Below are 15,276 nucleotides of genomic sequence, written 5' to 3'. Positions count from 1 at the left end.
TAGCCTTATGTATTCAATTCTTTGTTTTCTCTGCAAAAATTCTGACTTCTTTCAGTTGCTTCTACAGTCCATTATTTTGTCATCTCAAAGTCTGTACACACATTATTCCCACTACCTGGACCTGTGAGCTCCATGTGGATAATGATTATGCCTGCCTGCCTTCCCTCCCTCCCTTCCTTCTGTCTTTTCCTTTTTTAACCAGAACACTTATTCTGTGACTAATCACTGAAATCCTTAGGATGAGCTGGATGCTGCACCAGCGGCCCTCTTGAGGTTAGGTTTTGTTCTGTCACAGAATCCATGCTGGAATCTGCAGTATACAATCTGTAGATGCTTCATTCGGCCGCTCCCAGTGCTATTTCATCTTTTAGGCTTGACACTCCAGGGATACTTTCTTTTCCGCTTGACCACGATAGCCACATTTGCCACAGGCTGGATTCTGAAGGTGACAGGCCTTACAGCCACAGAGGTGGCATGACATGTGCATCTTATTGTGATGCTTTCCAAATGATGACATCCCCTCTGCCATCTTGTTTCTGCGGCTGTGACCAAATTATGCCCTTCTTTTGCCGCATCCTTTTAATGGTTGACATATATTAGATACTTAGAGAATTTGCTGACCGATCAACCATCCTGCATGGTCAATCTAAGGGAAATTCAACCCTTAGTTTATCTTTAATCAAGTCTCTAAATCCATAAAGCTCTATGAAATACCCATTTAATATAAGGTAAGCTATCGCACTGATGTTCATTAACACAAAATTAAAGGTAAGGGAGTAAACACGTAGGGAGCTGAGAAAGGCAGGCACAAAACAGGGGATAAATAAGCTCAATGGGGAAAGAGGTATCAATAAAGATCTGAAGCATTGGCTAAGGTTTGGCACAAAATCGGCTTAATGGAAGGAATAAAGTCACCCTGCTCTCTGAGGGAAAAATACAAATTTCCCCATACTCTGTTTCCAATTGAGGCAAAATAACACTGGTCTTTTCTTTTTTGTTAACCTGATCATGCTTCAGACTTATGCTCAATTTAGAGAACTTGATTACTCTTAAATATGGTTTGGCAATAGCATTTTCCATCTTGCTCCCATTAACTGAGTATCTGCTTTATATTATTTTCCAAATTTGCTTTTAGAAGTTGAATGCCAACCAATTTCCAATGTAAACATTAAGTTTTTATTCTCCTTCTGTATTTCTGACATAGCTACCTTTTCCAAATTATTCTTGAGGACTCATTAAGTGCTTGATCCATATTTTGTGCATATGATAAATATTTTTGAGAACTTATAAGATAACAGGCTTTTTTTTTTTTTTGGCATAGAGAAGTATACAGGGCATTTTCTTCCTGCATAGTGACACAAACAGGTAGATATACAACTAATTATTATGAAATACGACAGAGGGTGATTAGAACTATAGGAAGATTGTAATTAGTATACCTTTGGAGCACAGTCAAAGGAATAATAAATTGTCTCCAAAGAACTGAATAGGTTCACAGAGAACTTCTGAATGGAGCCTGCGCTAAGTAGCTACTCAGCAGGGCTTTCAAGTAGACAGAAAGGCATGATTGCCAGCACGGAGTATAACAGTGTGTTTGGATAAGTGACTTCCCGGTGTGACAGGAACACAGGGTATACGAATGAGGAAGATTAAGGACATGAAGCAGGAAAAAAGAAGCTAGAACCTAAGTCCACAGGACACTGAATGACTTTATAAAACTTAAAATTTTACTCCGTATGTGATACAGTATAATTCAAAACTGGATTTTGAAATAAGACTAATTTGCAGAACTGGTTGAAAATTTGGGAAAGAGCCCAGTTAGATGGCCACAGTCTAGGAAAGGGAGATAGAACTGAACTATCGAGGGAAGAAACTCCCATTCATTGCTGAGCTCCTACTAGGCACCTGGCAATGAGGAGAATGCTTGAGAGAACTATAGAAGGTGGGAGTTAAAACTTGCAACACTAGGCCCTTCTACTGAGAGAAATAATAAAAACAGCAATACTGACCTGTTCATTAACTAAGTGCTCTTCATTTTAAATCACTTAATCCTCCCAGAAACCCAAATGGAGACCCAGAGAAGGTAAATAACTTGCAAAGTTACATGGTTTCTAAGTGGCAGAACCAGGATGCAAACTCAAAAAGCACAGTTCCAAGAAAGTTAACATACTGGGCATTAGGCTACGGTATTTTATGGCATGACAGTGAACATGCTGTGGTCAATGAGGATAACGTAGGAGAAGGAGTGGAGACAAACTGTAAATGAGGTACAGAATTCCTTTAAACTGATTTTTATTCTTATTTTGTATAAATTTGAAAAATAAAATTACTTAGTAATTTCTAGCTTTATAATTTATCATTCTACTAACCTGCATAGTGTAATGGTTAGTAGTATGAACCCCAGAGAGCGAATTCCCGGACTGAGTTCTGTCTTTGCCATTTACGAGCTGTGTGACCATCAGGAAGTAATTAACTGCTCTGTGCCTGTTTCCTGTCTGTAAAAATAGTGGTATCAAACATTGCCCATCTCAGTGTGCAGAAGAGTAAATGAGTTAATAGTAATAAGGCACTTTGAACAGTGCTTTGATTATACCATAATTAGCACAAGCATTTTTAAAACAAAATTAAAATACCAACTAAAATATCAATTATAGCATTCACTTCCATCAAATAAAATTTTCATTTAGAGTCAAAGAATAAAAATTCTCTATTTATGTATAGACATAACTAATGTATAACCTTGGAGTTGAGGAGGGTGGTATTTATATCTTATTTAAAAAAAAAAAAAAAAAGGAGCACCCAAACAGAGATAATTTCTGTTTTTTGATTCTGCACTTCTGCAATGACTTCTTCTCTTCCTGGGAGGACCTAGGACTATCTTACTGCTTGCCTAAGAGGTTTAACAAAAGTATACATTGTATAGGAATTTAATTTTGTAAAGATTAATAGGTATATGATGAATTTCTGCAAATATCCTTCGCAGAATTAGCCTGAATTGCCTGAACTGCTCGTTGTTACTGGACTGAACTTTGATATTTTATGATAGATAAGTAAGCACACTTTTTTCTTAAACTTAAACTGCACAGAGTCATATTCTCCTTGCTAAAAATGGAAATTTAATTTTATGAAATTCTTGAGTTTATCTCAATTTCAGCATGTTTGGGGAAATAATCATATACATAAAATAACCTGACAGAATTTGAGTGGACTTTTTTACAGAGTGTTTATCCTCAGAGGTTGGTTCAACCCAATAAGCCTCATAATCTCTAAGGTTTTTAGAGTTAATACCTAAATAATCAGGTTTTATGGTGAATGCTTGCATTATATTTAAGCAGTATATTTTTAGAATCTATTGTCAAAATCAGTACAAAACGCAGTGGATCAGGTATGAAGCAATCCTTGTTTTGTATACAATGACGGTGTAAGTCAAAGAGGCAAAGTCTGTATGCTTACTTTCAAATTATTTGGGATGGTCCTGGATATTATAGATTTTTTTTTTCTTCCTCAGTGCATTTCCCTTACAAAGGGAAGCTGGCTTTGGATTGATAAATGAATCAGAAAAGAAAACCCTGAGAGTCCAATGGAGTGCTAAAGCGGCTCCCTGAAAGGATGAGAAAAAAAGGCATTAAAAAATCTGCTGGGGGGACACCTGGGTGGCTCAGTTGGTTAAGCCTCTGCCTTGGGCTCAGGTCATGATCCCAGGGTCCTGGGATGGAGCCCCAGATCAGGCTCCCTGCTTGGCGGGGAGTCTGCTTCTCCCTCTCCCTCTGTGCTCTCCCTCTCTCTTTTTCTCTCTCTCTCTCCTTCTTAAATAAATAAAGTCTTTTAAAAAAAATCTGCTGGGAACATGGACAAGCAGTTCACTCTCTCATGCTAGAAGGAAACGCTTATCTACCCAGTGTATTATTTTCTCCCATTACTTTCTGGTATCATGACTCCATCCAGCAATTTCCGATTTCCTCTCCTAGCATAAAAAAAATCTATCTGAGCTCACCTATAGGTTAATAAATATTCGTACAGGTTTTCTTTAGTAAACATATAGTATTTGAGGCAGAGATCTGATGATAGTTTTCAATATCTAAAAGATGAGTTATCACTCTCATTTGCAATCAACTTTTAAACCGAGTCTTAGTGTGTGTCAATGCACTACCATTTAATTGAAATGTATGTATTTGCAGTCAAGTCATCAATTTTTCTAAACAGAATAAAATGTTGCTTGAAATACTAATTTTTGATACATATTTATTTAAAATATTCTACCGTGAGAAATGCAGCATCTTCCGAGGGACAGATTTTGAACTTCTGCCTAATCTAGTTTTAAAAGTGTGCCTTGGGTTAAGTTGATACTGGTGAATTCTAATTTTTATCCTTTAAACAATGAAAACTACTGGTCATTTTAAAATAAATATTAAAATATTTTATTTTCACTGGTAGGGAATGTTTGAGGGCTGTAATTAACATAGGTAGATATGAGAGGAAAAAATACTGAATACAAAGAATTATAATTTCCAGACTTTAACCTTCAAAGGTGGATGGAACCCCAAGACGATCCCTGACTAATAAAGTAGATCAATAGATGAAGCTGCAAACAGTGTGAAAGCTAAGAGTGAAATTATCTTATGTGAGAAAGAAATGGTCAAGGAGATATATGGATGTGGATAAAAAGCCCAAGATAATGTTGGAAATGCTCCAAGAAGGATGAAGTCTAGAAGCAGAATAAGAGTACAGAAGAGATGTAGCAAGTATTTTAAAGAGTCAGATTTTGGGCAAAAAGAGAGTTTTAAAAAGCATTTTAAAGAAGTTTTTTTTTTTTTCTAGACATACTCTAACCTTCTCCTCCATCCTATGACATATTCAGAAAAATCTCCAGTCCCCTATAATAATGTTATTTTAAAATTTATTTTACCTGTCGTAATATTGTAAATGTTTTCCTCTTATTTGTTTATCAAGGTATAATTTATACACAATAAAAGTGACAAATTTTAAGTGTTGGGGAGGAGATGGTAGTGAACAAATACCCTACACTTCTTTGCTTCCAACTGGGATGCGTGTGAAGGGCTACACCAGCTCTGGAGCTCCCCATGGATCAGCTCAAATACTGCGACTGAACTGCACTTCCACTTTTCTCCCTGCCCAATCCTGCTTTCTTCACAGCCTTCTAGGAGTGGTCCAGCATGTCCTCTCAATAAACCTCCCATACAGAAATCTCTACTGCATTTTGTTTCCAGGAAATCCGGCCTGAGGGAGTTGGCATTAGCAAAGGTCCTAGGAAGCAAACTCTCAAGTGAGAACTGGAGGCCTGACTCACCAGCCAGCCAGATGATGATGAAGATCCCTCTCTGGTGGTCAAGAGAACACTGGTAGCCCTTGGTATTCTCTAGTGAGACAAGTGTGAAAACCCTCGCTGGTGGTAAACGAGGACAGATGCCTGTGAACAGAATGTCCCAAGCATTTGGAAGATACAGGGGAAAGTAGTATTTTTGACAACTATGAAGTTAGATGGTTGCTGCTGGGAGCCATCTGACGCATTAGAGAAAGAAATAAAAGGTTGAAGGTGAATAATCACCAACTCAAGATGAAAGGTGAGGGGAGTCAAAGGGTTGTTTCTTTGGCTGCCTATAAAGAGATCCCCACCACCTATAGCTAAATTGCAGAAAAATATGAAGATTGGGCCCAGAACTTAATCACAAGAGTGGAAATCTCTGGAGAGGTTTGACTTCTCAATCCTGGCAAGTTTGCTACACCAAGATTAGGCACTGGTAGGTAAAGAATGGAGGCCTGAGATTTCAGATGGAGACATCTTATTTTATGACTTTGAGATCTCTGAAACTTCAGATCTTCCTGAACCCTCTGAATCTGCAGAAGCATCTCAGTCTCTTGTTTAATATTAGTATTCCCTCTTAACCCTTGCTTGTAGGCAATGCAGAGGCCTCTGCCTTGTAAGACAGTATATTCTGTCCTACAGAATGCACCCTTCCTTCCCTACCTGGCCATTGGACCAAAAATTTGAGTCAAATGTCAGTATAGCCCAAATGAAGCAGTTGTTGGACTTGCTAAGGGAGGAAAAGGAATACATTCCAAAGAAGCTTTGGCATCTAAGCAATATGTACTAGAGAAAGAGGAAAAAACATTTTGGGTGTGGGATCAAGAAGGGAGGCATAAAGGTGGGTATAAAGAGTTCTCCCAAATATGAGATTTAATCTTTTGGCAGAGACCCCATGAGACAGTGTTAATAAGCTACTAGGGTGGCCTTGGTAGTTTGGAGAAAGTGATCACCTAAGCTACATGCTGGAGGAAGGACTAAGTCTTAGTTCGCTCAGGCTACTATAAAAAACACCATAGACGGGCGCCTGGGTGGCTCAGTTGGTTGAGCGGCTGTCTTCAGCTCAGGTCAGGATCCTGCAGTCCCGGGATCGAGTCCCGCATCGGGCTCCCTGCTCAGCGGGGGGTCTGCTTCTCCCTCTGACCCTCCCCCCTCTCGGGCTGTCTCTCATTCTCTCTCTCAAATAAATAAATAAAATCTTTAAAAAAAAAACAAAACCAAAAAAACCCACCATAGACTGGGTGGCTGAAGCAACAGAAATTTTTTTCTCACAGTTCTCAAGCCGGAAAGTCTAAGATTAAGGTGTGTACAGATTCATCTCTTGGTGAGGACCCTCCTCCTGGCTTGTGGACAGCTACGTCCTTGCCTGCCCCTCACGTGGCCCCACCTCCTAATAACATCACATTGGGAGTTAAAGTCTTCAAATATGAATTTGGGGGGGGGACACAAACGTTCAGTTCATAACAGTCTCCAAATGCTCAAACAGGGGTGTGTGGGGGGGGAATGCTGTAGCTGCTATTACTAGGTAAGGCTGAAAAAGCCACAAGCCAACTATGTTCAGTGGGAGTGCTCAAAGGACACTCCATTCATCAAAGCATAAAGATACATGTTAGTGAGAGTTAGCCAGGATCATTGAGAAGCTCTGTGGTGGTTGTCCTCCATAGGCTAGGATCGTCATAGAAAATGCTGTTTCAGAACAGAGGTCCCTGAAAGTAATAAGGATCCTGAGATAATAGAGTCCAGCTGGTAGTCCTTAACCATCAGAATTCAGGTGGGAGCAATTACCATAATGAGTAGCAAGGTTTGAGGGACAGCCTGTGATCCTGACCCACAGAGAACTATTGAAAAATAGAACACAATGTTCTGAGGCACAAAATAGTGTTGAAGCCAACAGGAATGTTGCTGAATATGTACAATGAAAAATTTTGAAGATGGGCAATGAGAAGGCTGAGGGCAGCCTCCCCAATGAAAAATTTTGAAGATGGGCAATGAGAAGGCTGAGGGCAGCCTCCCCAATAAAATGCCACATTCTCAGATCCAGTTTCCAGACATGAGAAAACTCCATGACTGAAATCCACTGACTGGTGAAGAAGCATCAAGTCCCCGTAAGGAAGGATTGTACAACATGACTATAGGTGTGGATGACAGTGATACCCTCAATGCTTTTTCTAAAGAAAATGAGATGACCATCTACGTGGCAACTACGTGCTGGGAAAGAGGAATAGGGATTTTAGTGCTAGGACAAAAGGTCTGGATCAATACTAATAATCCAGGTCCCAAAATGTCACGATGGTGCCTCTGTTAGACAGGTATATGTGGACTTGATAATAAATGAAGTCCTGGCAAAGGTCTGGCTTACAATGTGCTGACTAGATCCACAGACTCACCAAATATTTTTTCCCCTGCCCCCATCCCACCATTGCCCCGAGGCTCTGGACAAATAGAGTGAAGGTGGTCTTTTGAAAATGCAACCACAAGGTCAGCTTGGAGAAGATACCCTACGCCATTCTCCATGAGGACATGGTATACACCCTAAATTAGTGAATACTATTTTGTTCCCAAATGGTAGGATGCATGGGTACTGGAACCAAAAGACAGTAGTACTGTCTCTCCCTGTGAGACAGTTGGGGAATCTGTACTTCTCATTCCCTAAAATTTAGTCTCTGTGGGCCGAGGCCAACTGGAGATGATTTTGCCTCTCCTTCTGGGAGGAAGGGGTAAGTAACATTTGACAGTGTCTACAGACATTTTTGGTCGTCACAGCTAGAGGATGCTACTGGTGACTAGTGGTCAGAGGGCAGGGATGCTGCTAAACCTTTTGCAATATACCAGATTTCCCTATAACAAAGAATTATCTGGCTCAAAATGTCTATGGTGGCAAGGTTGAGGAACTCTCATCGGAACATCCAGTTTCCCAGAGAGGAAAATGCTTTCACCAGAGGAGAGAGTTAAGAGTTCCAATGAACCTAAGCTAAGGCTACCACCCAATCACTTCAGGATCCCAGGCCCAGGGTAAAGCATACAAACAAAAGAAAAAATGCTGTGTGGTGTTAAATGACCCTGATCATCTGGAAAAGGCTACTATTATATCTCAGGACAAAGAGGTCTATCTTTGATCTAGGTGGTATCTCTTGGTACTCCCCTGACCCATTCTGATGACAAATGAAAAAATGCAGCAGCCATGGCCTGATAAGGACATAGTGACCAGGAGGTTAGGTCTGGATCGTCTCACCAGGTATGCCACATGGAGTGGCAAAGGTGCTGTCCACAGGCCTGGGGAAATCTAAAGGAAGGAGATGAGTTTTAAAATCAGCTGGAGCAACAACAAATTGAATCTCTCCCACTGTCCTTCAACTTTTAAGTTTCCCCAGGAGATGAGACAAACCAGAATCCTGAGAAAGTTGTTCCCAGACAGGATGAAATCAGAAGAAGAAGTAAATGGATCTGAGCGGATAGCAGTGACCCTTTGATGTACTATCCATAAAGGTCCAAGGTATCTAATCTCCCATCTGATAGGACTTGGGCTGCTGAAGTCTCAAAGCCGCATCCACCCTAGCAACTGCCCCCTCACATGAATGTAGGAGTGGGTGTACAAGGCCTGGTACCTCTGCCTCCTTAGCAGACTTCTCTCAGTGTAAACTGTGGCACGGATGAGGTCGCTTTTTCAACTGCGTTGTGACTGAGCTTCTCCCTCTGCCTGATCCTGCTTTCCCTACATCTTAGAAGTCGTTCTCCAAAGGGCACTCTTGCTTAAACCTCTGTATGAAAATTTCCATCTTAGAGTCCATTTGCATGTACCCAACCTAAGTCAAAATTAATGACAAGATTCTGCAAATTAAGATGAGGAAACAGTGCTCTGAAAATGCGCATGAAGGAGGTGCATCTAAAAATAATGTACTAGATGAAATGAGTTTTAAAATCATTTTCATCGTCAATAAGAGAAAACAGAGGCTCAATATCAAATGTCACAATAAGCTGAACAAAGCAAGTGAAATAAGAAAAGAGTGCAAACAAAGTAAATAGCAATAGCAGAATCAGCACTACCATTAACAGTATTAAAAGCAAAATTCAAATACTTTATACTTAATTAGGGATAGCAACAGAGTCAAAAGCGTTGGATGAAAATAAAGATGAAAGAAGATATAAAAGTTATCTGAGAGAAGATTAAAGATGCACGGACAAAATACGGACACCAGACTACAAAAAAGAGAAACCATAAATTTACACAATACTTATGGAAAAACTAGGATTAGAGGTTAGCAAAGGAAGTTTCAAAGAGGAAAGAAAATGTGGCCCCAGAGATGAAAAACCTTAAAATAATTACGTTTAAGTATTTCATTTGTTAGAATATATTTTAACGAAATACAAAATCTCACAGATTTGTGCATAAAGGTGTTTATACAGTCTGAATATTCTAGGACACTTGGAAAATAACATAACTTCAAATTTCAACATTAGGCATACTGTTAAGCAAACTGGAGGCCCTCCATATGACAGACTATTAGAAGTTTCCCTTTACATTGAGCAACCTTGGGCATGGTGCGATTAGCTGCCCTGGGAACACCGCCTCAGTCTCAAGCTTGCTCTCAAAGGCTCTGAGAACACAGCAATGCTTAGGAGGGGGAGGTGTGCTTTCCATCTTCTGTCCTCACAGAGGCCGTGCACCAGAAGCCTTGCTCTGAGAAACAGCCTACCCAGGATTGAGGGGGGCACGTAGGGAAAAAGGTGTTTCCTGATGGAGGAAACACCTTTCTAAGCAGGCTTCTCCTTTAAAAGCTTAATCTTCAGCAGTGCTGAATTTGATGAACTTCCTCCAAGGGTTAAAAGATATTAGAAAAATTAATTTGAAATTGAACTCTGACTTACCCTGTTCAAGTTATTTACATGGTGTCTCATAGTTTGTGGTTTATAACTTCGCTTTTCATCGGAATTAATAGAGAAATTAAAAAAAAATCAGATTTCTATGGAGATTCCAATTTAGTCCAATTTAGTAAGTGAGGTACAGAGCCTAAGAATCTAGGTTTTAAGCCAGTTCCCTAGCTTCTTTCTATTCAAAGTGTGGTCCTTGGACTAGCAGCTTGGTTTCTCTGGGCACCTTCCGAAAAGAAGAATCTCAAGCCCCACCCTAAAGTTTCTGAATCAGAATCTGCATTTTCGTAAGATCCCCAGGTATTCTGTATACACATTAAAATTGAGGAGTGCTCATCTGTGGAGACTAATAAATACCCCAGTTTGTTAACTAGATGATGGAAGTTCAGGGAAGGATGGACAAGACATCACTTTTGGTTATGATTTAGTTGCATGTGCCTCAAACATATTTGGTCTGTTCACTTTTTTGTTAGGATAACTGATGCATAATTAAGTCTGGGGAATTGTTTACCAATAAAAAAGAAATCTTAACCCTAGAATGAACCCATGTTAAAACCACAGAAGCAATAACTATCATACATAGTTCTTCTCTATAGGATATTTATGACCATGTAGAATATGGAATGCATCAAGATAGCCACAGAACCACTTGAGTGAACTAAAGTGGAGAAGCTCAATTACAATACTAACAAAAACTACTAGGACATAACTCAAAGCAACATGTCTTAGCTTTGCTATATCTGGCAGTAGGAGCAGCAACAAAATAAAACTGGTCACAGGCTCTTTATTCCACGCAAATGTAAAAAAGATCAAGAAGCCAAGAGCAACAGACTTTGAAATTTCAGCAATAAACCCCTGTATGGTCTATCCATGTTTATACACTGATAAAAGGACTATTTGTCATGCATCCCAAAATAATATCAATACAATACACCCACTTTTTATTACAAAAAAATAAATAAAAACCATTAAGCAATAGAGACAGTGTGGTGGAACCGGCTTTTGAAATCATTTTAAGAGCAAAATATTGTAATTGCATGATGAAATCCTGGCATCTTTTGAAAGAATAATTAGCACATTCAGTCTAGATCTGATAGTAACATCATAACATTGGGCAGATCACAGCTGGAATCCTACTTGAAGGATGAGGAGAGATGCTGAGAATCAAACTGCTTAAAGGTTTTGGTTGTACCATCAAAGGATTTAAAGATGTATGTCGAGTGATCTGGAAGTAAACCTGAATCTTTTCATATGTCAGGCCATGTGGGTTTTTTTTTTTTTTTTTTTGCTGTTTTGTTTTGTTTTTAAGACTTTATTTTTTTTGAGAGAGCATGTGCTCACATGGGAAGGGAGGGGCAGAGGGAGAGGGAGAGAATCTCAGACTCCCCACTGAGCGGGGAGCCCAAAACCAGGCTCATCCCATGATGAGCCCTGAGATCACGGCCTGAGCTGAAACCAAGAGTTGGAGGCTTAACCAACTGAGCCACCCGGGCGCCCCTCAGGCCATGTTTTTATAACAAGTTTCTTAACTACTGATGTCATATAATTTATTCACACAGAGGTAATTTAATGTTGATTTGGTTCTCTACCCCACACTAAGAAATACATATTTCCCTAAAGCAGAGGACATCAGTGGCCCTTCTCTTACTGTTTTATGAGACCAAATTCACTTTAAGCTCCTCAAGAAGATGCTTTCCTCTGGCTGGCTGGGTTTAGAGCCATTACTGAGAGAGAGAGAGACTAGATGAAGAGACAGAGGCACAGCAGTGCTAGTCAAGGGATGGCGTTAGTGCCCTTGTGTCTATCACCTCTTTTCACACATCTATTAATCACAAGCAAGAAAGAGGCTTTCAATAAGCAAGTACTACAGCAACCATGTCTGCTTGATAAGAAACAGTAACATCAACATCTAATAGTTGAATGAGAGTTATATTAACAAATGAGTTTCACCTTATTTTAAGATAAATTTTAACTTTTGAGAGATTATGCTGGTTTTTTCATAGGAAAATAAATTAGGGTAGTACACATGATCATGGATTTAATGCAGTTTCTAGTCAGAAACTAATGCTGAATATTATTATTATTATTATTATTATTATTATTATTATTACTGTGGAGCTTACATAGCCTCGGGTGGATCCCTCCCTGCAGTGACATCAAACATGATTTGTTATTATACCAAACTGCCACAACTTACAGAAGAGTTTGGATGTATTTAGCAAAACAAAGTTCCCCAAATATATTTCCAGTCAGATAATCCCTGCTTCACATTATAACTGCACCATATAAAGAGAAACACGTACACATATGGAATATGCATACATACAAATGTACATGCATATTATGTTCTGGAGTATATACTTGCCCAAGAAAATACCCAGGAGAACAAAAGTCAAACATCAAGCTACTGCAGTGGTTTTTCAATCTTGGATGCACATTCATATCACCCGGGGAGCTTTAAACATTACTAAAGCCTGGGCTCCACCCATCCTAGAGAGCTGAATACATTAGCCTGGAGTACAAGCTAGGCTTTGGGATTTTTATCAAAGCTTCCCCGGGATTCAAATACACACCCAAAACTTAGCAGCTATTGAGCTAATATGATCATAAACTGTTTTGATTTTCCTTCCTTTGAACGCATTCACCAGCCGACCTTCGGTTCCTCAGAAATTATATCCCTCCTTCCAGAACAAAAAGTACTGATCCCTTCATGAAAGCTTTTTCTCTTTTAGGACTGACGAGAGTATAGTTTGGGGGGAGGGGGTGAAAAGTGCCACAGAATGCAGGTGCACGAAGCACAGTGACTCTGACTTGGTCATCACTGCACCCACAGTATCTCCAGGTGCCTACACATACTAGCCACTCAATGAATATTTAATGAATGAAAGAACGTTGCTGTTAACATTACTTTGGCTACTATCTTGTCTCCCAAGAATCTCTATTTTTTGCCAGCAGTTACAGGATTCTCTGCTCTCTATTTTTACTGGGTCTCTTGCTACGTGTCTCTGTCATTGTAACCGGAGAAGAGATTTTTGACATGAATGCCTTGCTGCAAATTTTCTCTCACCTCACCGGGAGAAGCTCCAAATGCAGAGGACTGGGACTTGTTCCATGGCTTACTGCTGAGAATGGGACAACTGGTCCAAAAGAGTCAATGATATTTATTCGGTAGTGGAAGTCGCATTTGGCAGCAATGTCTCTTCAATGTGGAGAGTGCCTGGTTTTCAGAATTTTTTCCTTCATATGAGAGACTAAAGAAAGTGGCCTGTGAAAATGTAGCTGTGCTATGCCATGTGAATGATTCAAATAGAGCTACGAAACTGCTGAAAGCCTAAGCAATGGATACCAGCGCCCCCCACTTGGCCTTAAGGTCACCAAACCCTTCTCAAGTTCCACAATACTCGGATTCAGTGTCACCAGCACTTAAAATAAGACAGTAACAATAACTAACAAATGAACTATCTTAGTATTTTGGGGTTAATCCCTAAGATTCAAAGTCCTAGACATGATTAATCACATGGATGACATTTTGAAAAAGAGCCCATATACTTAATGTTTTAAATACCTGCCGAGTCTAACGGTATAAATCATGTTTTATCAGTGCATTAATTCTGATAGTCTATCTTAACCATTATGTGCTTTGTGTAAGTTAGATCATATCTCAACTGACTCCAACCTTTCAAGAGTTTATCATCATAATCAGAATATAATCTACAATTCTTTGTGTCCTGCAAGACCCTACGACCAGATACCTGACCACCTCTCCAACTGTATATTCTGTCACATTTCCCCTTGTTCAGATAGTATTAAGTCACCTACTATTCCTTAATCATGCCAAGTAGGATCTGTTCTTAAGGTTTTTGTACTTGCCATTTACACTTCATGGAACTTTGTTCCTGTGGATAACCAAATGGCTTACTTCATTTATGTCTCTTCTCAAACGTAAGCTCATTATAGAGTCCTTCTCTACCCATGTGTGTAAATTAGTACCCACATCCATCAACCTGCACCCCTTACTGACCTTTATTTTTCTTTGCTTATTTATAACAACTTGACATCTTACATATTCACTAACAATCCCTGCTCCAACACATTGGCATACACACACACACACACACACACACACACACACAAATGTGAACTCTAATTTTTTTCCACTGTGGAATTCCGTTACTTATAAAATTACTAAGTGTATGTAGTCAATTAATACTGGTTAAATGCACACAGAAAATGACAATAGATAATTAGAGATGATTTTTTTAAGATGTGACATTTAGGAGCTGTTGGTAGCCATGTTTCTTAAGGCCCCAAATTCTTTAATTTTGCAGTTTAAGGACCTGACAGCTAGATCAATGAATATTATGCAACTGGCAAGCTGACGGCCAGGTTGGTTTCCAGATAGGTTTTTATCTAGATGATAAATCCTTTTTGATGTACATGCAATGCACTGACTCAGAAAATCTACATGTAAATACATAAATAACTGACTTTCATCTCTAGTGTTTGTAGTATTTGACTTCTAAATTATGGTTTAAGATTGTAAAATATGGGAATTTTCAGTTGTATTCAGTATCTTACTGGCATTATCAGAATATGTCCAAGCTAAAATACAGAGTAAAATATTTACAAAGAAAAAAATCATGTTATATGCTGAGGAAATTTATGTTGCAAAGCAACCAAGAGTTAATGAGTGGTGATCATTTCATAATGTATATAAATACTGAATTACTATGTTGTATACCTGAAACTAATAAAATATTTTATGTCAACTATTCTTCAATAATAAAAAAAACTAATGAATGAAAGACTCTTGAAGAATTGAGGGATATAAAGAAATTTCAGAGAAATGCCTGACTTTCAGTAGCTTAATTTCTGTGGATGTAATACATGCAGAGACAAAAGATATTACAGTGCAATGTAGAAAGTGACAAATTACTGGTAGAGAAAGCAACTTAAACTCTGATCAGAGAAGACAGCCTACGGCCAGAAAAGGCTTCACAGAGGAGGTAGGATAGTATCTATACTGGCAATGAAATATAAACTTTTTCCTAAATTACTCAAAATGAATGCCAAGAAATTAATAG

The 15,276-nt window shown here is 39.1% G+C and overlaps 1 pseudogene; it reads right to left on the bottom strand.

Moving 5' to 3' along the window:
• Positions 1-234: 234 nt before the first annotated feature.
• Positions 235-731, bottom strand: LOC102742828 (large ribosomal subunit protein eL37-like; annotated as a pseudogene).
• Positions 732-15,276: the final 14,545 nt, after the last annotated feature.

This window comes from Leptonychotes weddellii, chromosome 12 (assembly GCF_054177405.1).
Source record: "Leptonychotes weddellii isolate Sample4059 chromosome 12, ASM5417740v2, whole genome shotgun sequence".
Classification (NCBI taxonomy): domain Eukaryota; kingdom Metazoa; phylum Chordata; class Mammalia; order Carnivora; family Phocidae; genus Leptonychotes; species Leptonychotes weddellii.
The sequence above is the reverse complement of the archived record's forward strand: the minus strand, read 5'-3'. Positions and strand labels throughout refer to the sequence as shown.